At 49.5% G+C, this 25,938-nt stretch overlaps 1 protein-coding gene across 3 annotated transcripts in view; it reads right to left on the bottom strand.

Annotated features, from left to right (window-relative positions):
- Positions 1–17,230, bottom strand: part of LOC119221947 (nuclear receptor coactivator 3-like) — a 97,618-nt gene extending 80,388 nt beyond the window's left edge. For all 3 annotated transcript variants that reach the window (XM_062562722.1, XM_062562721.1, XM_037478184.2), the window contains exon 1: positions 17,096–17,230. The gene's annotated coding sequence lies outside the window, so the exon portion shown is untranslated. The remainder of the gene's footprint in view (positions 1–17,095) is intronic.
- Between the last annotated feature and the right edge of the window lie 8,708 nt (positions 17,231–25,938).

Genomic DNA, 25,938 nt, shown 5'->3' with positions numbered 1-25,938 from the left:
GGTTTTATGGAATGTGCTTAGTATGTATATTGCGTAAAATTATTTTTTTAAACTACCTAAAAAAAAAAAAGGTTGCCTGATATTTTGCTCATAAAAGAGGAGAATACAAGTTTATTCATAAAGCGATCAGTTGGATATTTGGCCAAACAGGATCAAAAACCAGCCCTCTGCTTGCTAGCGTTATTCGCTTCAATTCAAACACAAAAATAGTAGTGAAAATAATAGTAATTCACGTCAAGCCAGAAGGATGTGTGCCTCCAAGAGACGTCTTCAGGCCACTGATGAGCTGTAGCAAACTGGCTGCTTCTTTGGGAGCACTAATCCTCGCCCTCCTTTCCTGAGGAAACCAGCCCAGGGAGCAACGCGTAAAAGTACATTGTGCGTGAGTGTGTGTACTCTGGGGGTACTCCCCCCCCCCTCCAAGCCCCTGGACCCCCCACCCTCACACCAACAAATCTACCACCGGAGCAGAAATGGGAGCCAAAGCCACATTTTGGCACTTTGCCTCCTCCCCTTAAACAAATCAGGCCACAGGGGCTAATAAAAAGAAAACCCTTATTGCAAAGCAAGGGGGGGGGGGGGGGGGTCGGGGTCATTTCCCAGCCCGGCCCCGTCTGAAATGATGTTTCAGAAGACGGGGGGGGGAGGCTGCTTTTTAAGAAGAAGTGGCCGTCTCCATCATCATCATCATCATCATCATCATCCTCCCAAACCCGCGCTCCTCAGCTGTTAAGAAGCACTTTGATGTTTTGTTGTTCTCCTTCGCTTACAAAATACAAAATGGCTTCTTAGCGCGAACGCCGCATCTTAAGGCCAATTACCGCTGCCGTAGCACACAGCCGGCTGCTTCACACCTCGCAGAGGGGGGGGGCGGGGGGGGGGGGTAATCTGGCTGAAGGCAGAAATATGCCATCCAGGGTGTGTTGGCTGTAGGCGGCCATCAAACTAACATTTACATATTCAAAAGGAGAAAACCGCCGTTTGCATGACTCATCCTTTACACACCCCCCCCCATCCCCCTCCCAAAATAGGTGGAGGAAACCAAACTCACAGCCACAGCAGATAAATGAAAGGTTCACAACATTGAGGAAAAAAAAGTGCTTGTGGTTCGAGCTGTTGTGTGTCTGGCCCTCTGGACGCAATGACATGGAAAGCAATATCAAAAAGGAGAGCTGATGCTACCATTTGGATGTTTGTTATCACCGCAGACACGCTGGTGTAACCTGCAGGTCACGGCGGCAGCGATAGTTACTACTGCGCTGCGTGCTTCAGTACGGGTTCCCTCACCGCTGAGGACGGACCTACAAACTGAAAACAAACTTTTAAAAATAGAACACAAAGCCTGAAAAAACAGTTCGCCTTTTTTTTTGGCGTTTGCACAGTGGACTTCATTTACTTTGAGGCGTCCTGAAAGAGAGACAAAAAAGCTGCACTTTATCCGTTGCGTTCTAGTATTTTGGGGACATTTTGTGGCTGATTTAAACTGATTTAAGCTGTTGGTGGCTCCTCTGCAGCCTGAATGGAAGCATCTGCCTTCTCCCCCCACTAATTTGTCACCAATCAGTTACGTAACACTCGTTAAAACAAATGGTTTATTCTTCCGGGGCAAAACGTCATGAACCTGCAATAAAAGTGCAGAGCTTAACAAGGTCCACGTCGACACTATGATTCGGCGCTTAGGCGTTCCTCGTGCAAACGGGTGACTGTTTCCACGTTAAATGAGCGACCGCAGGGGCTCAAACCCAGACAGAGACGAGGCGGCGCTCTGCTGCAGCCCAGATAAGCAAAGTACAGCAATGCGCCCGTGCATGGGGGTGGGGGGGGGGACCCGGTTATGGGTGCGATTCAAGGCGCCCATCGAGCTCGCAGTGCAGCGGAGCGCTGCCAACCCGTGGTTTAACCCGTGGCGTTTCTGTGAGGGCGATTAACCACGGGGCGAGCGGCGATGCTGTCGTAGGTCCAAGAGCGATGAAGGACTGGAGCTTTGGTGAATAAAATGAAAATAAAAACACGCTTGTCATCACGGAGAGGGGGGGGGGGGATTACCTCGTTACAGGCCGCATGGGGGCGCAGGAAGAAATGCAGGAAAGCGGTGGTCAGCTTCTGTTGGAAGAACTCATTTTGAAATGCGGGGAAAGCAGGCGGCACAGTGAGGCCCTGCAGCCTGAGGTGGAGGGAAGGTTTCTGGAAACTGTTCTGTCCTGATTAGTGTAAGAGGTCAATCAATACAACACGCCCCCCCCCCCTTCCCTTTTAACCCAGAGGAGATTCTGGATCTGTCAATGAGACGGAAGCCTTTCAAACTGCATCTGGAAGGGAACCTTTAAAGAAAAGGTTGCTATCTTTGGGGGAATTTATCATAACTGCACTATTTGCATTTGATCATTTGTTTTTGAAAGTTTTTGCATATTTGTGTGGAGCACTTTGAACTGTTTTCCATGCACACGTTTCTCCAGCAGTAAGTGATAAAGAAAAAAAAAAAGCATTTTAGCTCTTACAAATAGTGTGAACGGTGAGTTTTCTTTGCATTGCATTATTCAATAGTTAGAACTTATTATTTAATATAAACACATGCACCATATTTAAAAACATTATCCTTCAAATGTGCATTGTTTCTATTTGATCACCCTATAACCTCACTAAATACATCGTCCACAATTTGTTAGGTAGGAATATGCATGTAGCGGTTTACTGAAGTACAACTTCGAGGTATTTTTATCCATTCAATACTTCCTTATACTTGTACTGCAAAACACATTAAGAAGATACATATTTTATTCTTTACAATTATTCTAAAGCTACTAAAAAGCCAATTATTACTCAGCTGACAAGATTATCATATTAAATAAATACGTATGATAAGCTGATTAAATGATGCGATTTAGAATATTATCAATAAATAAATCTATAAATGCCAAAGAGCCAGGTTGTGTTTAGCCCATAATTAGTCAGTGATAATAATCTGCAGAGGTGGGATCAAGTCATTGTTATGCAAGTCACAAGCAAGTCTCAAGTCATTGCCCTCGAGTCCCGAGTCAAGTCGAGTCAAAGACGAGGCAAGTCCCAAGTCGAGTCACAAGTCACAGCCATTTTAGTTTCGAGTCATTTCGAGTCCTTTTATTATAGTGGGGACGGGGAACCCTGGGTGATGGTGCGCTGCCTCACAGACCTAGACTACGAAGGGAAGGGTAATGGTGGATCGACTGTGACTGTGTTATAGTACTGTAACGCTCACCCCAATGCTGCAGCGTAAATAAGGAGGCGATGACTGGCTTGCAACTCCGCTGCATTTATTTATATAAAACAACTCAACTTCGGTCACTGTTGGCCGTCACCACGCCGAACGAACACTTCCGCATACACGGACCCCCAAAACTCGGGTTGTCTCGCGTAACTACAGCTGGTAACAAAGCATAACGTGAACACATGCAACATCTGCATAACTGATTAACTAATAACTTTAACTCAGCTCATTACACTACTTTAAAACGCACGTTGACATAATGTTGGCGAGGATTTCCATCGGAGTCTGAATCCGGGTTCAAAAATCCCGATTTTTGTAACCATGAACGAGCTGTCTCGTTGATACGGTCAAATGGACTGCAGTGATTGGATGTTGTTCAGGCAGCGCGCGCTCTCTGCATACAGGTGGCGCACATTTTTTTGACAGATGCAGATAAACAGAGCGGCGCGGCCGTGTGAAAATGTTTTCCCCCAGTTTTCATGGGAAGTAGCAAGTCTTCTCGAGTCAAAAGGCTCGAGTCCAAGTCAAGTCACGAGTCATCGGTATTCAAGTCCAAGTCGAGTTGCAAGTCTTTGTACGTTTTGTCGAGTCGAGTCTCAAGTCATCAAATTCATGACTCGAGTCTGACTCGAGTCCAAGTCACATGACTCGAGTCCACACCTCTGATAATCTGGAAGGTGAGGAGCCACATTCTGCAGAATGACTACTTTTACTCTTGAAAGTAGACAGATGATGATTGAAAATAAGAGTTTAGTTGGTGTTAAAAAAAAAAAAACTGCCTGTCTTTGCGAAGGTGTTTTTCTCAACAACAAAAAAAATAAATTGCACGCTCTTCACCGCTCGAGCTGCCAAGAAAAAAGAGGAGCACTTCTTTTGCTGATGCACGTTTGTGGGATGGTGAGTGAGTGTGTTAAGAGTGCGAGAGACTTTCTTCAGTGCGAATGGGACATAATTGGCTCACAATAACCCATCAGCGAGGCCTCAGCGAGAGAACACCATCTTCTCCTCCACCTCTACTTTCCTCGTCGCCTCCTTTCCTCGCACTTTCCTTCTCCAGGGTGACAGCGAGGGAGCAGATTCACCACTTAAACCCCCCCCCCCCCCCACACCTCCACACCTCCACTCCTTCCCCTCCTCCCTCTATTTATTTGCTCAGAGTCCAAAAACTGCACAGCACAGGGAAAAAAAATTATGTGCGGGGGGGTGGAGGGGGAAGAGAGAAAAAATAGAGGGGAGGGAGGCGCACACACACACACAAACACACACACGCACACACGCTCCTGGTGGAGCATCTAAATCACATTAGCCGCCTGCCTGACATCCATCACTCCCACAGACGCATGCCGGAGAGGCAGGGAAGCTGCGCGGCAACATGCACAACCACCCACCACCAAACACGCTCACCGAGCAGCCGACACACCTCGAAACCAGAACGACAGCGACACCCCCCCCCCCCACCCCCCCCGCACACACACACAACGCTCCCCAATCACAAAATCAACTCGCATTCGCTGGCACGCACATCACTGTCGGCACACATCAGCCGTACGTTTGGGGGACGCGTAGCAGAAAGCTGCATTATGAGAGAAAATAATTAAACGATAACACAATAGGAAGAAGGGGAGGGGGGGAGTGTGGTTGTTATATATACTTAAAGGGGACGCAGCTGAGGAGAGTGACATTTTGAGAAATCTTTTTTTTTCCTGTCGGTATCAAGCCTCGTTTCCTTATCAGAGGGGGAGGGGGCCCTCATCTGAGAATGTGTGTTTGTTTTTTGTGCGTAGACCCATTTGTTTGTTGGGTTGCCTCTTGAAGAGGTGTGCGTGGCGCTCCTTACCTGATGCATTGTGTGTGTGTGTGTGTGTGTGTGTGTGTGTGTGTGTGTGTGTGTGTGTGTCATATGGCGCCCGCTTTGCAGAAGGAACACAGAGCGGCTCCTCGTCCATCGAGCCCGCCCAGCTTCTGCTGCTCTGCCTCCCTCCCTCCCAGTCTTGTTAACTCAATAACATCCACAGACTACTCTCAGAAACAGGACCAGAAAGAAAGGCTCCTTTCCTTCTGCTCCTGCTTCCTCGTCTCCTCTCCTCGGCACCTTTTCCCCCCGAAGGACACGCTCACCAGCGGGGCTTAATTCCTCCCAACGGGGGATTATTTTTCGCTTTAGAATGTGCAGAAAGACGTCCCTCTCTGGACGCGGCGTCTCGTTGATGGTGGGCTTCGTTTACTCCAATAAACTGACATTTACCAGATCCTTTAAAGGTCTCGGTTCAAAAACAGCGTGCCGAGGAGCTGAAACCAGCGACTCAAACCCTTGAGAGAAGAACGTCTTCGCCGAGAGTCGTTGGGACGAGGACAGGGTCCGATCCCAACCGTGGCGTTGACACCAAATCAGGGGTCTTTGTTTCCTTGACAGGACCATGTGCTCACGTGCTAACGCCAGGTCCGCTACGCCGATTGGCACCGGCGCTCTGAACGGACCCTTCACTTTGGAGAGCGTCACACCTGTCGGGATGGTCTTGCTGTGAGCAAAAGATCTCCGGTCCAGTATGGACGCCGGGCTGGTGAAAGGCACGAGTGAAATATTGGCGGTAACGCGCGCCATTCCGAACTTGGACTGTGAAGAAGGAAGCCAGCGGGCTAACGGGTTCGTTAGCGTTAGCCTTCGGTGCGCAAGTGGTTGTTTGTCAGTAAAGAGGGGCTCAAACTTGGATCGATCCAGTCCAGAGCCGATTACAGCCGGGGTATGTCGATATTTCGACCCCTACCGCGAGATTGTCCACTGGCGAAACGGCGGGACAGGGGGTTACAGGAACCGCTAACGTTTGAGGGCGGGCGGGCGGGCCCCCCCGCGGGTCTGCGGAGCCGGTATCAAAGAGGCAAGCGAGGGGGCTGCTCCTTTAGTTGGCTCATGAAATCATTTAATATCAGGGACACACACACACAAGCCGTCTGATGTGTGATGAGAGAAACCATTAGCAGTAGAAATGGGCTCTCCCCGCCCCGCCGCTCAGCAGATCTTAGTCAGAGCCACAGTTACGAGTCTATTAATACATTCACTCCTCTTTAAACGTTCTCCCTCTCTAACGGGGGGGCCGTTTGTGCAGCTCGTAGCCGAGGTGGATGCATTTCTCCTGCCCATCTCCTTCTATGCTGCTCCTCTCCTACCCCTCCCCTCTTCACTGGCTTCCTCCCTCCCTCCCTCTCACCATACCCTTCCCCCAGCTCTTTCCTGCACCGTGCCTCCCTCTCTGCCTCCCCTCCGTCTCATCCGGCACTACGTGCAGCAAGGAACAAATTCACCGCTGGGGGGGGGGGAAAAAGACGGGCGAAGGAGAGCTGGAGATTGAAGGCATGAGAGGAGGGGAGGAGGTTGGGAGGAGGGGGGAGGGAAGCAAAACAAGAGCGAATGACAGACAGGGAAAGAAAGGGTGAGACAGAGAGAGCGAGACGGAGGGGAAGAGGAGGAGGGACCGGTGGGTTGGTGGCAGAGCAGCTAGGAGGAGGAGGAGGAGGAGGAGGCTCACTCTCACTACAGCGATGGGCGTTCCTCTCCCGGCTCCTGCTGGGTCAAAAGTTTACCGTGGTTTTAATTTCACCTTTCCGCAGCCAATCAGAACGCGTCCCCGTGTGCTGTGGGATCTTTGACCCACTCACAGACAAATCTGACTGCGAAGATCCAAAACGCCCCCCCTTTTATTATAGCGTTACTTTTTTCAAGCTGCATTTTTATTCGCCCTTCATCACAGAGGACAAAAGAGAACAAGTAAAAAATAAATAAATGGTTGTTGCTGATCTAAGGAATTAGCAAGAAGAGGCGGAATGAAGAAAATAGAGGATTTATATTTTTTTCTCCTCTGCGAGACACCGCAAAAAAACACGAGATCGAGGATGAACCCCCTCCCCCCATGGACACACGAGTCCACAGTCCCCGCACGCACACGGGTACTACTACACCCTCCGCCTGCTGCTGAGGTGTGTGTGCGTGTGTGTGTAGAGGCATGTGAACGAGCAGCACGTGTGTGTGTGTGTGTGTGTGTATGAAGGGGGAGGAGGCTGCAGTTAGATCATAGCATCAGGGAGGGGAGGGGCTGCTCTGCAAATAGAGCGAGCAGAGTCGGCATGGCTGGCGTCGGTAAGTAGAATGGCTGCAAGCCTCGTGTAAGGAGACCAGCCCTTGTGTGTGTGTGTGTGTGTGTGTGTGTGTGTGTGTGTGTGTGTGTGTGTGTGTGTGTGTGTGTGTGTGTGTGTGTGTGCGCGTGTGTCTCCAGCCTCCTCAACACTGCCTATCTGTGCATGTGCATGTAACAGCCACGTTTATTGGAGCACCCTGTTGTTCTTTTCTCCACATATCAACTGTACCTCCTCCTCCACCTCCCCCTCCTCCATCCACCTGACGGTGATAATAAGCCACACACACACACACGCACACACACGAGAGCAGCAGGCTGTGAATATCACAGGAGGAAGTGTGCAGCGAGCAGACTCAGAGAGATGCGGAGCCGCCTTCCACCTGTAGCGGACTTTCTCTCCGCACGTTTCGACACGTTTCCGTCCCCCCCTCCACCCGGGAAATAAAATATGTCCATTACAATCAGCCACCCTTTAAAAAAAGAGGACGGGTCTTGTGATGTTCGCCGTTTGTCTCGCTGTCAAACAAATCCCTTCATAACCAACAAGAAATGGATGACATCATGGGGTTTTGCCTTGTGATGCTTCTCTGCCATAGAGCTTAATTACTGTCCAAAACCTATTGGAGATACTCTAATGAGGCGAATCGTTCCACTGACTGATGTGTTCCCTCAGCACTGTGAACATGGGCACTTTAGTTTATTTTCATTCAATCCCACGGACACACAGACCCGCTGCAGAAAAACCAAATCTGGAAATAATTCCCAAAAGATCAAATTCATTACAGTTTGAGTCTCAAGACGTTATTTGGCCTGTTTTATAAAAATCCAACTGAATCTTCTCTATACGCTACATTATAATTACGTGTCGTTGCGAACAACAGCTTGCAAAAACACTGGTAAACTAAGTCGAGCTGTAAGAAGTGCGGAGGTCCCCATCTGACAATAGGATTTGTTGCCATACAGATAGCGTTCATTTCTAAAAAAGAAAAGAGGTTTACAGTCGACCCTCCCGTCACGGATACCTGCATCCGGCTTGGTACCCGTGCATCCCTCCTTTCAATGCCTTCTTTTACACCAACAAAATCAGGCCAAACACGTTAACAACTCCCAAATATTTAAGAGGCCTCGGATAACATTCCAGCAACAGACGGCCATGCAACAAGTGCAGCGTCGCCTCCTCACTGAGATTCATCCTTTAACAACCACCTCCTTCAGGGTTCGCGCTGAACCGATCACCTGACGTCTCCCTTTTCTTCACGGCCATCTCGGCCTTCGGTTCGGAGAGAGAGAGAGAGAGAGAGAGAGAGAGAAAGAGGAGCGGGCTTGTTCTCGCGGAGGTGTCAAATTCAGGGACTTCAACCAGGCGTAAAGCGTCCCTCACTAAACTGCAAGGGTGAAGCATTCTGCAGCACCTTGACCGAGGGAGCGAGGCAGCAGGGGTGCAAGGTTACGCGGTAAATGGGCCGTTAAAGAAACACTTGAAATCCAACAATGTCAACAGCATTGCCCATTATTCTGCTGCCAGAAATCCACCCCCCCCCCTTCTTTCCCAAGTCACTTGGGAGAAACAAACTGAAACTGCAAAACTGATGCAAGCGAACAGAAAACTCTGCATCACCTCCAAAACATGTCCGTGACGGCCCCGGCAGAGAGGTACCCAACGCCTGCCCCTTAACTCTGTTCTTTCGTGCAGCCGAAGTGGGTGAAAAAGGTTAAAGGTTAAAAAAAACACACAGCGAGGCACAAGTGAGTCCCCACTGCGTTTCTCGGGGAGGACAAAAAAAAAAGGAGGAAGCATAGTGACAGAATACGGTCTCCTGGTTTACAAATCAAACAGACTGCTGAAATGACTGAACTGAAGGTCGCACGCACAAACTGCCCGGAATAGACTGCAGTGAAATGCGCGGGAAGAAGCGTAAAAACGCCAGTTCAGGAGTTTGATTACATTTTTAAGATTTAAGTTTGTTGAAAGATACATTGGTTTGTTTGTCTTTGTCAAGTCTTTGGAAAAGAGTGCAAGACGCGATCAAACGAGCACTTCACTGGATGCCCTTTGTGGCCAGAGCAACACTTCCTGCAGCCGCTTCACAGTACAAACCTAAAATCAGGTTACTGTGGGCCGCACTTCTACAAAGTGGAGCATCGATGGGAACACCTGGAGGGGAGAGAGAAGTGAGACGCGAAAGGTGACCGTGATCATAGCCCATACCTACTATATGGTCTTTAGCTTGTGGTGCATTTCTATGTCCTGGATCATATTTCATGTTTGTTTTCATTCACCACGCAGAGCGATTCCGGGTCTGAATGCCCGGTGAGCACCTGAGGCGCACCTGGTCAGTTGCTATTGGCACAGACCTACAGACGGCACACACGGGTCATGAAGTGGAGTTACCCAACACCGCATAACACTTTGTTCTTTTCTGACCACCAGCGACCCGAGCTAAAGGTCACAGTGCAAGTATCCTCCAGGTAAATTATTAATGACTTGAGGCCTTTTTCTCCCTGAACGTCTGCTCTCTCGCTTTGATTGTGGTTTTCTCGCTGTTTTTTCGTCGCCACCTTCTCCCTTCTCCTCCACCCCCTGTGCGCCCTCCCTCCCTCCCTGCCACCTTCTCTGTGTGTGGAGATGGTGTTATTTTTAGCCCGGTTGAGATGGGGAGAGAGATCATGCTTTGCTGACACGTACCCTCCACAAGGCAGTCGCTGGAGGCCTGTCACCAGCGTTTCCAGTGAACACACACGTGTGTGTGTGTGTGTGTGTGTGTTTACTGTTGCGTCGCGTAGGCCCGGGCCAAGCCGCTTCCATTCGAGTGGACAGAAAAGTTACAACAGAGATCCGCACCTGTTGCAATGTTGCCATTTTGACTTCATTTCAACGCTAAACAGTGCATTGACAATTTAGTGATCTAAATCTTCAGATCCATATTTGATCCGAGTGATTGACAGCTGAGAGACTCCTCGGTTCTGATGGGTTCTTTTTTTTCTTTCTTCAAATGTGGTGGAATCTGAGGCCCCAAAGGAGGCTGAGGAACCAGATCTTTCCACAGATGACCCGTCTCATGCTGTAGAGGCAGCATGAGAAAATGTGCGTTATTTTTACACCAAAGAGCCGTCTTCTTCTTGCCGACGTGCGAACAGGTCGCCTCTGGTCGTGTGTTTGGGGTGCACAGTCTAAGCAGCGTGTTTGCATTGATTTTTCCTGTTTTGCAGAAGGTTTGATCCCTCGGTGGTGGGTGTAGTCACACCGTATTAAAGTCAAGGGACGCAGATAAAAAAATAAAAAAAACACACACACACACACACACACATTTATACTGGTCCCGATGTTCAGTTAACACACTGCCGGCACTCTTTGATGACCCTTTATTAATACACCTGGAAATTATATGACTAAATGACTAAATATATAACTAAATGACCGATTTAGCTGTCAGGAGTTACTGAGCAGGATGTTAAATCAATAACAGCTGAAGCCGAGGGTGGGGGGGGGGCGGGGCAAATTAATTCACACCAACGCGTGAAAAGGGTACGATATTAAAATCAGGAATCCAGACAATGGCAAATATATTTACAAAATAAACATGACGGTACAATGATCTAAAAACAGACCGAATAGCGGGTTGTAAGCCCCCCCCCCCTCCTTTCGTCTCCTAGGCGCTATGAATACATTGTTCCAAGCAGATGATGCCAAAGTGTTGGGGTGTAAAAATAAATAAATAAAAAAACAGCTGCGGGGGTCAGGGACACTTGGCGTGATCGAGTCCCGATGACGCTGCGTTTTCAGATCCCACCCTCTTCAACTTGTGGCCAAGTTCTATTCAAGGAAGTTAATAAAGAGCTGGTAAAGAGGAAGGCCTGCACGGTCTTTAATGGTCTCCACTGAATGCACAAAACCAGCGTTCTCCTGTCCATTGCATCTGCGTCAGCCCCCCCCCCCCCCGCTCGTACTCATCGATTCAAATGGTTGCACCGCCTACACGGGTGTGTTCACAGCGGCCCAGGAGAGCAGCTGGGAGGGCAAAGGGCAACTTTCCCTCCATCGCACTCAGTCGATCCTCCGATTGTCTGCGTCGGTCAGCTCCGAAATACACCAGCATCTAAACGCAGGCGAAGCCTTCGTTTCGGATAAGGTCTGACACCTTAGGGTACACGAAACTACAGCTATGAAAAGATCCCCCAAGGAGGAAGGACCGGAATCTTCGTCTCACATTGCATCAAAACAATATTTAAATTCTGGCCCCTTTTATGCTCTAAAGACGACCCTGTTATCCCCCGGACTCACAGATTCACTGTGAAGGAGGGAGGAGCCAGTGAAAGAAAATGAGACGCGTCGGGGACAGGGACTCCCCCTCCTCTCCGACCGAGCTGAGGGCCTCTTCCTCTTCCTCCTACCCCCCCCGCCCCACCCCACCCCGCCCCGCTCGGCACAAACAGATGGGGTGACGCTAGCAGCTCTGGGACAGGAATGTCAAAAGCCTGACTTAGCCTCCTCTGCTCGTCAGTCACGTGCACGCTGTCAAAATGTACTTAGTCACACGTTACTGAGCCAAAATGAGATCGATCCCATCAGCGGCGTCCGCCCTCCGTCGTGTGATGTTGCTGCAATCACAGCTAGAATGTGCGGACCTCTGTCAGGTTTCCACATCACTCGTCCACGAGCATGAAGTACGACGAGATGAGTATTACTGCGGTGGCACCACTCTCCGACTCAAACGGGTCATAGTGTGATCATCAAATGGCATTTAAATGAAAGTTCTTGGGAGGCCTGCTGAATGGTCTCGCGTCTCTGAATTAAGAACGAAGCCATCGCTTATTCTGTTCAACGAGACTCTGTGACATCCCAGCACCGTCGGCGCGACCTCGGCATGGAGGCGGAGGGACCCCAAGGTGAAGGGGGTGGGGGTAGCGGACCTTGGAGTACCCCCCTCCCACCACCCCTCCCCGCCTCCCTGAGATGAATGATGCTGCTGCTGACGCCGGAGAGGGAACCGAGATGGTGGTGTGTGTGTGTGTGTGTGTGTGATGTAGGAGGTGTGTCTGCTGAGGGCAGGATGGGGGCGCATTAACTCGAGGAGATGGTCACGTAACAGCTGGGTTCAGGCAGAGTTTAGGCCGCTTGCTTGCTGCACAGCAGCTGGTAACATTTACCTCAACTCCTACCCCATAAATGTTGGGTGTGTGTGTGTGTGTGTGGGCACCTCCAAAAGAGCTCAGAAACTGGGACTGAGTTATATTTTATTTTTTACAATGGAAAAGAAGCAACCAAAAAAAACAAAAAACAGGAACATCGCCTCTTAGACCCGCGCCACCCACCTCTGCTTAGGTCTCACAAATGAAAGTGGCAGTGTTATTTTCTTTCTTTTAAACAATGGTGCACGTACACTCGCACGCGCTGGACCTGAACCGGGCTGTCGGCGACCACCAAAAAGCTGGTGTCAGGCGCCGTGCGTGCTGCTGACGTGGAGGCAGATTCAGGAATGTGAAGGGTTTACAGGGGTGTACGCTTGCTGATGTGCGCGCAGAGCAGCGACGTGACCGACACATCGGATGCTCCCAGAAAGAAACAGACAATTACGGGAGAAAATGTTAGGTCATATTTAAACGGAAATCAGAGAACCTGATGGCTGATGTGGAGCTTTTTTTTATCTCTGCTGTTATTTCTGTCTAGTGCTAAGAAGCTAATGCAAGCATGCTGATGGACTTCTCAACAGCCCCCACAATAACCCGCTCGCTCTCGCGGGGTCGGTTAAGAACCAGGTTTAATGTTCAAATTGGGTGAACTCGATGCAACCGCTGTGGGGATTAGACCTATATTGCGTTGAGTCAAGTCAACGTTGGTATTGCGGCCATGCTAGCACCAGCGCTTTAGCGGAGTCGGTCGGCCGTAGGCTGCGGTCTCGTTCTCATCGCTCATCGCCGCGCCATGAGTCCGGACCAGCGGGGTGGAGCCGCCGAAGGGATGCTGCAGCCCTCCGAGGGGAGGAGAGGTGAGGAGGCGGGAAGAAGCCCCAGGTAGCCTCACAGCAATGCACCATTAGAGAAGAGGAACAACACAAAGCCAAGCTCTCTGCTGCTGGCTTCTCCTCCATGACACCGTATCCCTCTCCCTCCCTCTCCCTCTCCCTCTCTCCCACTGACCAGCTAAATATTTTATCAGCTGGCAAAAGAACCTACGAACTGAAGGCCAGGGGTTCTTTTTGTTTGTTTCTCAAATTGAAGGAAGGTGTGTGTGTGTGTGTGTGTGTGTGTGTGTGTGTGTGCGTAGCTGTGCTGAAGGGGGAGGGCGCTGAGGTTGTTCGCCGATAACACCGTCGCAGAAGTGCTTTACAATGGTGGTCACTTTGAAGAAGTAGTCTCTCTCTCTCTTTCTCTCTCACGCTGCTCAGTTCAGAACAGGATGAACGACCTTGAGCAGGCGCACAGGGCTGCGTTGCCGTGGCAACGAAGCCTCGCGCAACCAGTAACAGCTGGATGCAACAGCACTCCCTGAATTTTAGCGGGAGTCGCCACGTTGACTCTCCGTGTCTCCTCCACCCCCACCCCCCCGTCCTTTGTCTCTTACACACACACACACACACACACACACACAGTTAGTAAAAAGAACACCTTGGCTGTGTAAATACAATACGGTTGATATTAACGCACGGCTGAAAGAACTTGTTTCACGTAGGTGCCATTGGTCCGACGCAGGAGACACACGGCCGTGTGTGACTGCATTCCTCGAGATAGAAACGCCACCGAGAAGACAAACACTAGATAAGAAAAAAGAAAAAGAAAAAAGACTAAAAATCCCAGCGTGAGCCAGGAGTAACAAAACAAAAACACAGCAGAGGGAGAAGCGCGCTGCGATGGTCACTTGACATTCCTCTCACAGAAGAAAAAGCCGCTCTCGGATGAAATCAAGCAGCCGAGGACACGCGCTGAGGCATTCTGGGAGAAAGGGAAACCGAGCAATGGACAGCTGATCTGATGGGGCATCAGCTCATCGGCCCCAACTCTCCCCACTTGGTTATCCCATCACATGGGAATTTACAGTATTACATAATTAGTGTACATTTATTTTTCCCCGAGGAATGACGAAACAAAAAGATCAACTGGGTTTCCTACAGCTGAAAAACGATGCTGCCGAAACTCTGAGATCAATGTCGGACCAGAGCAAGGACGCCTCGCCTGTTCAGAGACCCGGCGTGACATCGGGGGCCAGTACAAGTGCGGGGCTTTGAAGGAAGGCCTTCGTTCTCACGGCTCAACGAGGCTCGCAGGGGACTGGAACCTTTTCAAGGCACGCAGAGTCCAGTGGATCGAGCTTCCCCTTTCATGCAGACGGGGGAAGAGTTCATCCAACTCTTGCTTTCAAATTGAAAAAAGAAAAAAATAGAAACCGAGGCCTTTTTGATTTAATCAAAGATTTTTTTTGGGGGGGGGAGCGGTCTGTCCGAGCTGAGAATGCAGCCACGTGTCCTGTGCGCTATCCAAACTTCTCCTCCCTTTGTGTACACAGGCCCGGGCCAACCGGGAAGTGAGCATGCACACCGGCTCGGGGACGGACGCCGCTTTGTTTCCCGTAGAAAGGACCGTTCGCCACGAGCTGCCGATGACACAAACATGCACACATGCCAGTAATAGGACATCAGCGAGTGAAATGGAAATGATGTGTATAGAAAAGTCCTTTCAAATTAATTAAATGAGTGAGAGCTGGGGGACATAATCCCACATTTAACCATGCTGACACAGGAGAGCCTTCCCCCAACAACAATAACATCTAAAACAACAACAACAGCACACATCAGTTAAGCTCCTTCCACTGCAGGTGGGACACCGACACAATGGAGTGTGCAGCTTCTTGTGTCGTATCCCAAAGAAGAGTCAGAAAACCTCCTGGTTTCACAAACGAGTCAGAGAAATGCAAAAGGGAGCACGCAAAGAGGAGACGAAACAAAAGAGTAAAACGCCAGGTAGAATTCCACAGCACCACCTGAGCTCCTCCACCCTTCCTCCTAAACACACACACACACACACACACACACAAAAGAGGGGTTTCCGCAGAACAACACCAGGGCGCCCGTCACCACTTCAGTCACACACAGACGGGCGATTCGGCCTTAGAGCTGGAGCGGTTAAATCGATCGAACTACTGTGACAAACTTCATTTTTGAAATGCAACCATTGTTTGATCCTGTAACAAGCGGCGACCGGTTCAATCAAAGGAAGAAACCACAGCAAGACAAGGACCCCATCTCAGGCTACAACATTTTGTAATACCAGTAATGTAATTATATATATACACACACACACATATTTTTTTTTTAAATAGAATAAACAAAGCCTTCTTAGTCAATATTTTAATTATTCTTTATGCTCTTTTTATGCACCATGATATATTTTCAAGATAATGAATGAACTCATCTCTAGTAAACACAACCTGTGGACATCCAGAATGAACAATAATTAAAACGCACAGACTGGTTGAAATAATCATCATTCAGCCACAATGCCAACAAAAGCATTCTCACATACACACACACACACACACACACACACACACACAACTGAGTAATTAACACGACCTCACATCCCTCACCTGCCCACACTTGACACACACAACCCATCATCCAACTACTGTTTACACTCGGCGCAGAGCACCCTGCTATTACCCGGTCAGCAGATGCAGTCAGCTGGCCCCGCGCGCCGCGCTCAAGGACGCGGTGATTTCTGAGCGCGCGCACACACACACACACACACACACACACACACGCGCGCCACTCCGGCTCGGGCATCGAGTCGTGGTGCCTTCAGGGTTACAGACACGCAGCGAGACGCGTAGAGGATGAGGCGGGTGACAGGAACGGCGCACGGGGGGCAGGGGGGATGTAACAAGAGCGCGGCGACCATTCGCCACTTGCCCGCGACGCGTGCCCCGCGCCCCGCAAACACGTGCGCATCGGAGCCGTACAGTACAGAACAGTCCGCGCACTGTTGCACAATTATTACAATTCCTCCTCTCGCCGGGCGCTTGGGGACGCGGGCGGGTCGACATGACAGACGTCACCGTGTGTCTCTGCACCGCGTTGGCGTGTTTTGGAGTAACAGACACCAGTAGACGCGATATTTAAAAAAGAAACAAAACCAAAAAAAACGTGCTGGAGATGACACGCGAGCGATCACGGCCGCGTCGAGTGATGAACAAATGATTTGCTCGATTTGTTCCTCTCATGTGGCGACAGCGTCCGGACCAGCGGGGAGGTGATAGAAAAGGAGTAAATAACGATGCTAGTGTGTGTTTACTCATGTGTTAGTGTGTGTGGGTGCCAGACCACCTCGCACTCCGCCCCCCCCTCCCCAAAAAAACTTCCGGACGCTCCGTGTCTATCTGGAAACGCTCGTGCGTAAACTGGCCAGGTTTGGCTTGATGAAGTGAAGTTGATCACAAGGAAAGAGACGCGCGGCCCGGTTGGTTTCGTTTCGGGGTTCCGTGCAGCCCGACGGTGTCGAACCCGACGGGACACTTCGCGTGCATTTCGAGCAGGTTGGTGAAACTGTCACGCAACTATAAAGCACCGTGCACGCCGTGCCTTGCGCGCGTTGCAGCGATACCAGGATCGCACGGACGCGGAGAGACAGCCGAAGTCGGTACATTTCCGTCTTCCGTCGATGTGCAAACCAAAACGCGAAAGTCGCGTGAGATCCCGCCGTGAAACCCCGCCGCCGCGCGCGAGCTTACCTCGTGGACGCGTCGCCGTTACCCGGCTCGATAATTTCTTCTTTACACCATTAACTCTCCGCCATCTTCGCCACTGTTTGTTTAAATGGGAAACACTCCCGAAACCCGAGAAGCCAGTTCTGTAAGTTGGGGCGGTCGCGGTGGCTTCTGGGTAACGGAGTTCGACGGGGCGGAGCGCCGCGCTTCGGGCCGCGCCGTCCAAACCCGGACGCGGACTACAGGACCGCCTCCGCCGTCGCAAAGGGGGAGGAGTGGGGGGTGGGTGGGGGTGGAGGTAAAGGTGGAGGTGGGGAAACTGGCACCGCTTCTGTCTAGCAGCCTGCAGACGGATGGCAGCGACGATGCGGCGAGGACGCGGTCCGTGTCTTTTGGATAAAAAGACACACGGGAGCCGGAAGGGTTTGAGCGATGGTTCGGAAACATTCAAGTGAAATAAGACAAAAAGACTTGCCAGCAAGAGGAAGAGACGCCGTTTTAGACGTGCTGAACTTGATGAGGTTTTTTTCTTTCTCAATCTGATTAAGATTCGTTAATCTCTTCGTGGTTTATGTGCCTGTGGTATTAGTTTACTACCACAGAGCACCAAACCAGTGGTTATACCCATTATACAAACCCTCCGCTGGCAATAAAACATGGATACATTTTCTGTTTCAAGAAATATCCTTACATTAATATTTATTATTATTATCATGCACGATTAAACCTTTTTTGTAGAGAAGCCTTCATCTGCTGAGAAGTGCAAAAGGCAGGAACGTAAAAAGCAATGCACGTACTACGTCAACAACAAGCTGTTTTTTAAAGAATATGTTGGATAAAAAGATCTACAGTGGTGATTATCAAAATCTAGCTGTCTTTTAACATGTTAGCATATTCCATCACAAAACCTATACCGCTTTGGAACAACAGTTACGTTGACAACAGTTTTGTGGCTTACGACTATGTAGTGGATATCTATATTTTAAATGATTAATCATGACATCAAATGTACATACTATTTTACTCTTATTTAAAAATACATATTGGTACGTTTGTACTCTAGGTGCATTTTTAATTGAACATTGTTGACTTGTAACTGAGTATTTCTACATTTCCACTTTTACTAAAACTTCAAATGAGCACATTTTCTGTCAATGGATTGAGAAATATCTTTTAACCTTTACAAATGCACCTGTTCATTTGTAGACATGAGAGTGAAATGTACAGTGTGACGAATCATAATTAATGAAAATGAATATCAAGTTCACAATATGAACGTGTCTTGTTCTTCTCTCAGAATTTAGCTTTTTGTCGCTGGCATCCTTCTGCACAGTGCGTTTTTTTCTTATTTTCTCCCCCAGCCGGCAGTGTGGCTCCTCCAGGCCTCCCGTCTCTTATAGACGAGGCCCATATGTGGGCTCCATGTGGGAGCTGGCAGGGTCATCGCCGAGCGCTGACGTCGCAGCCCGGCGGCCCACTAACCCGGGACGCGTCGGCACAGCGGCCCCGACGCCTGCCAAGATACGCGAGGCGGGGACTGATAGCGCCCCAAAAACCCGTCTCTATGGTGATGCCAGGCGGACAAGAGCACAGATAGACAGACACACACACACACACACACACACACACACACACACACACACGGACACACAGAGTGAGGAAGCAGCCTGCTGGGTCGACGACAGCGGGGATGAAAGAAGACGAGAGCTGGAAGGTGAGAGAGAAGTGAGACAAGATGATGAGCTAGTCGAGTTTGAGCGCTTTAAGAAGAAAAAAAAACGCACAGGCAAGATCACAGATGATGATAAATGATGCCCATTGCCCCGAAAAGGGGGAGCTGGGAAACTCATATAGGTGTTTAAGAAACACCGAGTATGAGAAGGGGAGCGAGAGAAGAGAGCGCGGAGTTGTCCGTGTGACGCAGGGGGGGGGGGGGTGTTGGGGCTCGGAGGTGCATTGACGGAGTGAAGATAAGGTATAGCTGCACCGATTGGACGGGGGGGGGGGAAGAAACGGCACGCGGGACGGAGACCACGGAGAGAGCATGAGGATGCTGAAATGAAGGCTTAAAGCAATTAGCCTCACGGGTCAGGCAGAATTCATCGGGAAAAACTAAAAGAACCGCAGAGAGGAGAAGAAAGTGTGATTAGAATAAAAGTCGGAGAGAAAATTGAACGTTCATGGAAAGCAAAGATAAACGAGAGCCTTAGAATAGAATTTCTGTCTATCCACTATTCATGAGCGTCAAAGTTTAACGCTTTTGTGTATTTCATGAGCAAAGAAACCAACCGCTGCCCAAAAACAACAAATGGAAACCCACATGTCTGCTTCGTGTTGCACTGTAAGCCTGTCACACACACACACACACACACACAATCGCACTCTCAGAGACACACACGCATAAAGGACCTACAAGTGTCTAAATGCAGTCGGACAGAAGAGAGCGAAGCAGTCTGTGAGCAACATAATGAAATGAAAGAATTTGCGTTTTCAGAAGCGGAAGAACGTTTCTGGGCATCAACGTGCAGAAGCAGCACTTCTTTGAGCCACAACAATTAAGTCCCCCGAAAGAAATCCATATTTCAGCAGCTTCATGTAGCCGTCAAAACAGCTCAACCTAAACTCCTCTCGAAGCCGCAAGCGCCGAACCGCTGTACACGGGTTTCACTTTCAGTTCATTTCATACAACCTTCTTTAAAAAACAAAAGAAACCTGTAACTACCTCTTTTACTGTAACCCCCCCACCCCCCCCCCCGAGCACCACAGCCCCTTCACACTGACCTTCACCGCGAGCTTCACCTTCTTCCGCTGGCTGTTGTGGGCGTGTCCCAAACGCCGAGAACTGAGTCGCGTGTGCGTGAATCAACAAGGTTGCTGCGACAAGGGGCCTCGCGTGGGAAGGCAGTCACGTGCCAAACCGGCATTGTGAGTCACGACCTCAAGCGGTAAAACCCCGCACGCGGCGGAGCAGAGGGAGTGGAGGGTGACCTTTTGCCCCTCGGGCTTTCGAGAGCTCAAGATCATTCCTGCCACAAAGAATGTCCGGTCGAGGCCTGGACGTTTTGAAGAATTCCGACACACCAGGCGGTTTTCACAGCAACCGGAATTTCAGTCCGAACGAGTCTAACAGGTGGTGACGATCTGCGGGGAGTCTCCCACCAACGCCCCGACGGTGCGCTCCAAGACACAGCTTGGTTATTAGTTGAATATTACAATTAACAGCTTCTGAAAATATTTGATTTTTGTAGTGAAATACGTCATCACTCATTAGCCCTTGCTCTGATAGAGTGAGACAGCGGATAATTGTTTTTTTCGAGAGCCATCTGGCTTCCACAATATTCAAAACCACATTATTATGGTGCTCAATGTCCATCATTTGGAAAGTTCCATAGTGTTGCCTGAGGCGAAAAGAAAACATACAGTGTAAAGAAACCCATGCACACAAACACACACACACACACTTCACCAGCAAGTGTGTCTCACTATTTGACTTGACCATAACCCTCAAAGGCACAACAGAGCACACTTCCTGTTTAACGTCACTCTGTTGTCCCACAGTGGGGACAGAAGGTGTGTGACATGTCATTCGTCGCAATTAATCGGTTGTTGTTGTTGAGTCTGAATTTAGGGGGAGTTCCCAGAGAGAGCTGTGAGAAGGTGAGAGGAAGAGGGGAGCTGTTTAAAATTCCGAACAGGTAGGAATGAGGCTTCAGGAGGGAAGCGGAACAGCAAGCACGCACAGACACACACACGCACACACACACACACAGACAGATGTGAGACACGGGGAGAGAGAAAAGAAGAAACCCGTGTGCAGAAGTTGAGGAGGGGCCTCGACTATGCACCCACATCTCTGATGGTCTCCTCATTGGCACTAGAATTAATTTCCTTTCATATTTGTATGTATGAATGAATGAAAGCGAGGGATAACTGCGCAGGAAGAGAGAGACGATTAAAGGGAGATGGACAGAGGTGGAGCTGTGTAAAACAATCGGTTATGAATCCACCATATTGCTCCCGTCCCATTTAACCACCGGCCTCCACCTCTGGGTTTGAAACCCACGTCGCCATCATTCAATGCAAAATCAATTCAACATGATTGAGCAGCTAGAGCAACAACAGAGGGGCGAGCAGTGAGCGCGGGGGGGAAGATTGTGTGTATACCGTCTGCGTGGAAGTGTGTTACCGATAGAGCTCCGACAACGGAGGACAGATGAGACTGTGTAAACACACGTGACCCCGCCAGCGACGTCGGCTGGCCCAGTTACCGACTGGGCCATGTGTGTGTGCGTGCGCATGCACACGCACGTAGGGGGGAGAAGACAAAGTATTCCAGATGCACAGCTTGTTGGCGCAGACGCAGACAAACAAAAACACACACACACACACAGAAAGCCTTCCACTCTTTCCACAGCAATAAATCATATTCCCTGCAAATTTCTTTCGTTGTTTTCGGGGTCTTGATCAATGCGAACGGCCCCCGAGGCAAAAAAAAGGCGACACATGCTGATTCCGAGACTCGGGGCAGCCTGCCACGGAGTCTCCTGCACTGGTTTGTTCTACGAGAACACGGCAGCACAGAGAAACCGAGAGGTGGATTCAGACAACTGATGGCAGCGTAAAGATTAAGAGGAGAGAAGTCCACCCGAGCCGAGTCTCTCTCCCTCTGTGTGTGTTGTAATCCGAGCTTCTGCTGGGTTTGTTGACTTAGGTCATGTTGGTGCATGTGAGCGTCCCGCCCGAAACCCCCCCCCCCCCCCCCCCCATACCCCACCCGCCATCCCTTCCCCCCATACCCCACCCGCCGTCCCACGGGAGTCCAACTGGAGTCCAACTGGAGGCCGTCGCCATGGAGGCAAAGCGCCCAACCTCCGCTGTAAGCTTTGTCAGCACTTTTGCGCTGTTCGCGCTGTTTGCTCTGTTCGCGCTGTTTGCTCTGTTAGCGCTGTTAGCCGCGAGCCGCAGGCCCACAACGTGACCAGGCTGCCATGTTGAGAGCTGCTGGGAGGCAATGGAAATGCCCCCGACTCAAATTTTCTGGATAATTGCAAAGCAAATTCAGGCTGTAATGGATCCAGGTTGGAGAGCACGCAGGGACAGATTTTGAAACGCCAGCCAGGTTTTTAACATGTGGCTCTCAGGATCAATGACGGTGTCATGATCTGATGATTGGATCTGACTTTGCTCGCGGTTTGAGATGACTTGCAAGACTAAAAGTGTGCAACCAGGGTACCGAGCAAACGAGGTCCTGCGTCTTCAATTCTTGCACAGACTGATTTCCATTTAAATTTGATCAATCAAATGTTTTGCCATTAATGAACTTCTACAACCGTTCTTACCTCAGCCTCAATATACATAATGACATATTTTTGCTTTTTCTCAAGCTCTTACTAAATATGAATTTGTTCAAAACAGCTCTGCCCTGATTAAAGCACATAAACTGGATATTCAATTAAGTCGGGCTGTTGAATGAAGTGTGATGCTGGATGAGAAATAAATCCACAACCTTTTTTCCGATGCGTCAGCCTCCCTCATTTGTCTCACTGTTGTCTGTAGCCTCTTCACGTCTAATTTGCATTTCTGGCCCTGACGGACGCTGCCAGGGCGCCGCTCTCCCCTCCGTTATCCGGCTTCGCTCCACTGCCAATCACAGCCCTCTCTCTTCCTTTACCCACTTGGTCTTCACTCCGGCGCCGTCGGGCCTCTCATCCCCGTGTGCCACCGACCCCTCTCCAGATGCCCCACCCCCCTCTCCCCCCTGCCACAGTCTGTCCTTCGTCGGTCTACACCTGCTCCGTTGCTCACCTCACACACTCCCCTCTCGTCTGCTCGCTCACAAATAGCCTGGAGGGCACCGATGTCTTAGATCTCCATCCAGATCACCCCCAGCTTCATGGGTCACTGCGGGTGAACCCGGCTGGGAGAGCAGCTGCTGCCCAATTTTTGCTCATTTGAGACAATCAATGAAAATAAAACGGAGGGACGGCAACATCCAAGAGAGATTACACCGGCGCGCGCTTTTAACCGCACAAAGGAAAACGCACGCACGCACCCACCCACCCAAGCTCCCACGCACACACAAAGTCCTGCTAATTGTTGGCCATTAGTCTGCAAGTCTGGGATTGCGTGTCTTATTAAATACAGAATTTCCAATGAGCTTCGTTAAATAAGAAAGTACTCCCCTTTTAATGAAGCTAATTTATATGGAAATTACACATAATACTGACAATTTAGCACGAGATTTATCCTCGATGGATGAAGGGGAGGAATTAAAGAAAAAAATAGTGGGATAGTGATTTTTTTCCTCCCCTCTCCCTCAGCCGGTCATTGTTGGACTCTTTCAGCAAGTTGGCCTTGGAAGCACTCAGTGGGTTTAGGTTGTGTGTTTTTGCATACAACCATACAGTGTACGTCTGTGCGTGTGTGTGTGTGTGATGGAGAGTGTGTGTGTGAACTCCTGTCCTTGTGCTGACCCCCCGCAGCACTCCAGCCCGCCTCTCTGGTTCCCACTGATCCATCATGCTGTCTGATAGCCTAGAGAAAAGCCATTACTCTGAAACAACACAACACATTAGCAGTGAGCTGCAGGTGTCCCTCCTCTTCGTGTTGTGCTCGTACCTCACCATTCCCACGCATGCAGGTGTCACGTCAGCCTTTCTCCACGGTCACAGTGCTCAACAGCGGAGTCAAGGCGCAGGCCCGAGAAACGCATGCCGCATTTCGACTGGGTGGCTTGGGCCCGTTGACGTCGCGCGCGGCGTGATAAGACAATGTTTCTGTCTTTCTTTCTCTCACTAGTGATTTATTAATGCAGGTCTGTATGCAGCTATGCCCCTGCAGACTGCTTCTCTCCCTCAGGCCAAAAAAAAAAAGCTCAGCGTTGCCCCCTGGTGGTAATTAGGCGAGGGGGGGAGGATTTGTCCAATATTTTCTTCCCGTCTGCCGACACCAGCCTCCAAAGGGCAGAATACATTTAGGAATGTGTGTCTGAGTGGAGGAAGAGGGAAAGGTGCGATGTGACGACAAACGATAACTGCTGCACATCGCAGCTTTGTTAATGACATTTTAATGACTGGATCTCATGATTTACTGTGCACCATGACAACGCAATTTTGCTCTTTTATTTGTTTTTACATGGGGAAAAAACACATACATGTTCAAGTGTGTGTAATGAATAACAACTTTATTCCAACATGACGTTTAAAAAAAAAAAATAGTGACAAAGGAGAATTATAAGAACTCACAGTCGCATGAATATATACACACCAACAAATCAATTGAGACAATATATTGAAAAAGGAAACAACATCCATGAACAAGTAGAGACAAATAAAGGCAGATCTAGTACAACGCAGAATGAAATGATGAGAATTGCTGTAGTGGTTTTCTCTTTTGTTTCGTCTCTAAAGTGACCTCATGGCCAAAAGCAAGATTGTTGCCACCTAGAGGTCTCTCGTACAGTTAAATCATTGCAGTCCTTTCTTTTTTTTTTTTCCTCAACAATTACAAAACGCACACGTTTGAAAATCGAGTAACTTTAATCTGTGACGGATTGAGAATCAGCCTACGTGAGCAGTGTTATGACGTAAATAAAAGTGCATTCCTGTGGGGTCAGACAGGCGGATTCAGAGCCCCAACTGAGATTTACACAGCGTGACGTCAGCGAGGAAAAGACCCGCTGACTCTGCCAAATGTTTCGTTCTACAGCCACAAAAAGCACCTGTAGGCGTGAAACCAATAGAACGAGTCGCTGTGCATTTGCTCCCCTGGTCGTGAATATTTCAAACCGATGTGTGTAGTCGTGAAAGCTGCAGTTTACTTTGCAACCATTAGGCATGACAAACGTTTACGCTCAAACTACAATTCACACGCCGATAGTTCAGCAAGCTTCATTCTTATATAAAAAAACAAAAACAAACAACAACAATTCATATAATTATGGATGCAAAACCAATATTCACACGTGTGTACTGAACAACAGTGATTTTCAACAGGCTCCGCTCTATAAAAATAGCTTAAAAATCTGAGACATATTTTAGAACAGTGTAGGGTTAAATCTTTTTTTTTCTTCCTCTTGTACATCTGAGACAGTTTAATCAGGCTGGCACATAAGTCCTCTGCTCCTCTTTTACCTCCTATGACGTCGCCACACACACACACACCGCCCCCCAGGCTTTAGAAACATCCCCACCGGTCCCCAGAAGGAGCGCTAAAGGGGTGCGAAAAGTGTGCACCTCATCCGCGCTGTGCACGTAGACTCCGGGTTTGGTCCTTCCTGCACAGAGCATCATCATCGCGCGCGAGGTGGATGCGCAGTACTCCAGGTCCAGGAGAGGAGAGGAGAGGAGAACCGGCTCCGCAGCGACGTCAGGATCATTGAGAAGGTGAAGCAGAAAGGACGGAACGTGCCACGGCAAACAAACAAAGATCACACAATCTCTCTCACACTGGAGAACAATCGGACATCTGGGGGAGGGGGCGGGGCCACTGAACACACACACACACACACACACACACACACGAGAGTGTGTTGCACATGGACGGAGTGAACTAAAGGGATGCGATCGTGTGACAGAGTGTAACATTTCATGCTCTGCACGCAGCCCATAAATATTTTACGAGACAAGCCGTAAACATCGTCATCACGTACACGCGCACACCAAGGGGGGGGGGAGGGTGGTAAGTGCCCCGGATGCCCCCCCGAGAGAAGCGAAGCGACACACGAGCAGAGCGGGTGAGACAAACCACTGGCATGATAAGGACACTTGAAGAAGGATTGTACGGTTTGGATTAACTGCTGTGTACCGCCGTGTTTGCTGGTTACAGCTGGTCAAAAAGCCTGGAAAAAATAATAACTTTCTGTCTTT

Source organism: Pungitius pungitius, chromosome 1, assembly GCF_949316345.1.
Source record: "Pungitius pungitius chromosome 1, fPunPun2.1, whole genome shotgun sequence".
Classification (NCBI taxonomy): Eukaryota; Metazoa; Chordata; class Actinopteri; order Perciformes; family Gasterosteidae; genus Pungitius; species Pungitius pungitius.
The sequence above is the reverse complement of the archived record's forward strand: the minus strand, read 5'-3'. Positions and strand labels throughout refer to the sequence as shown.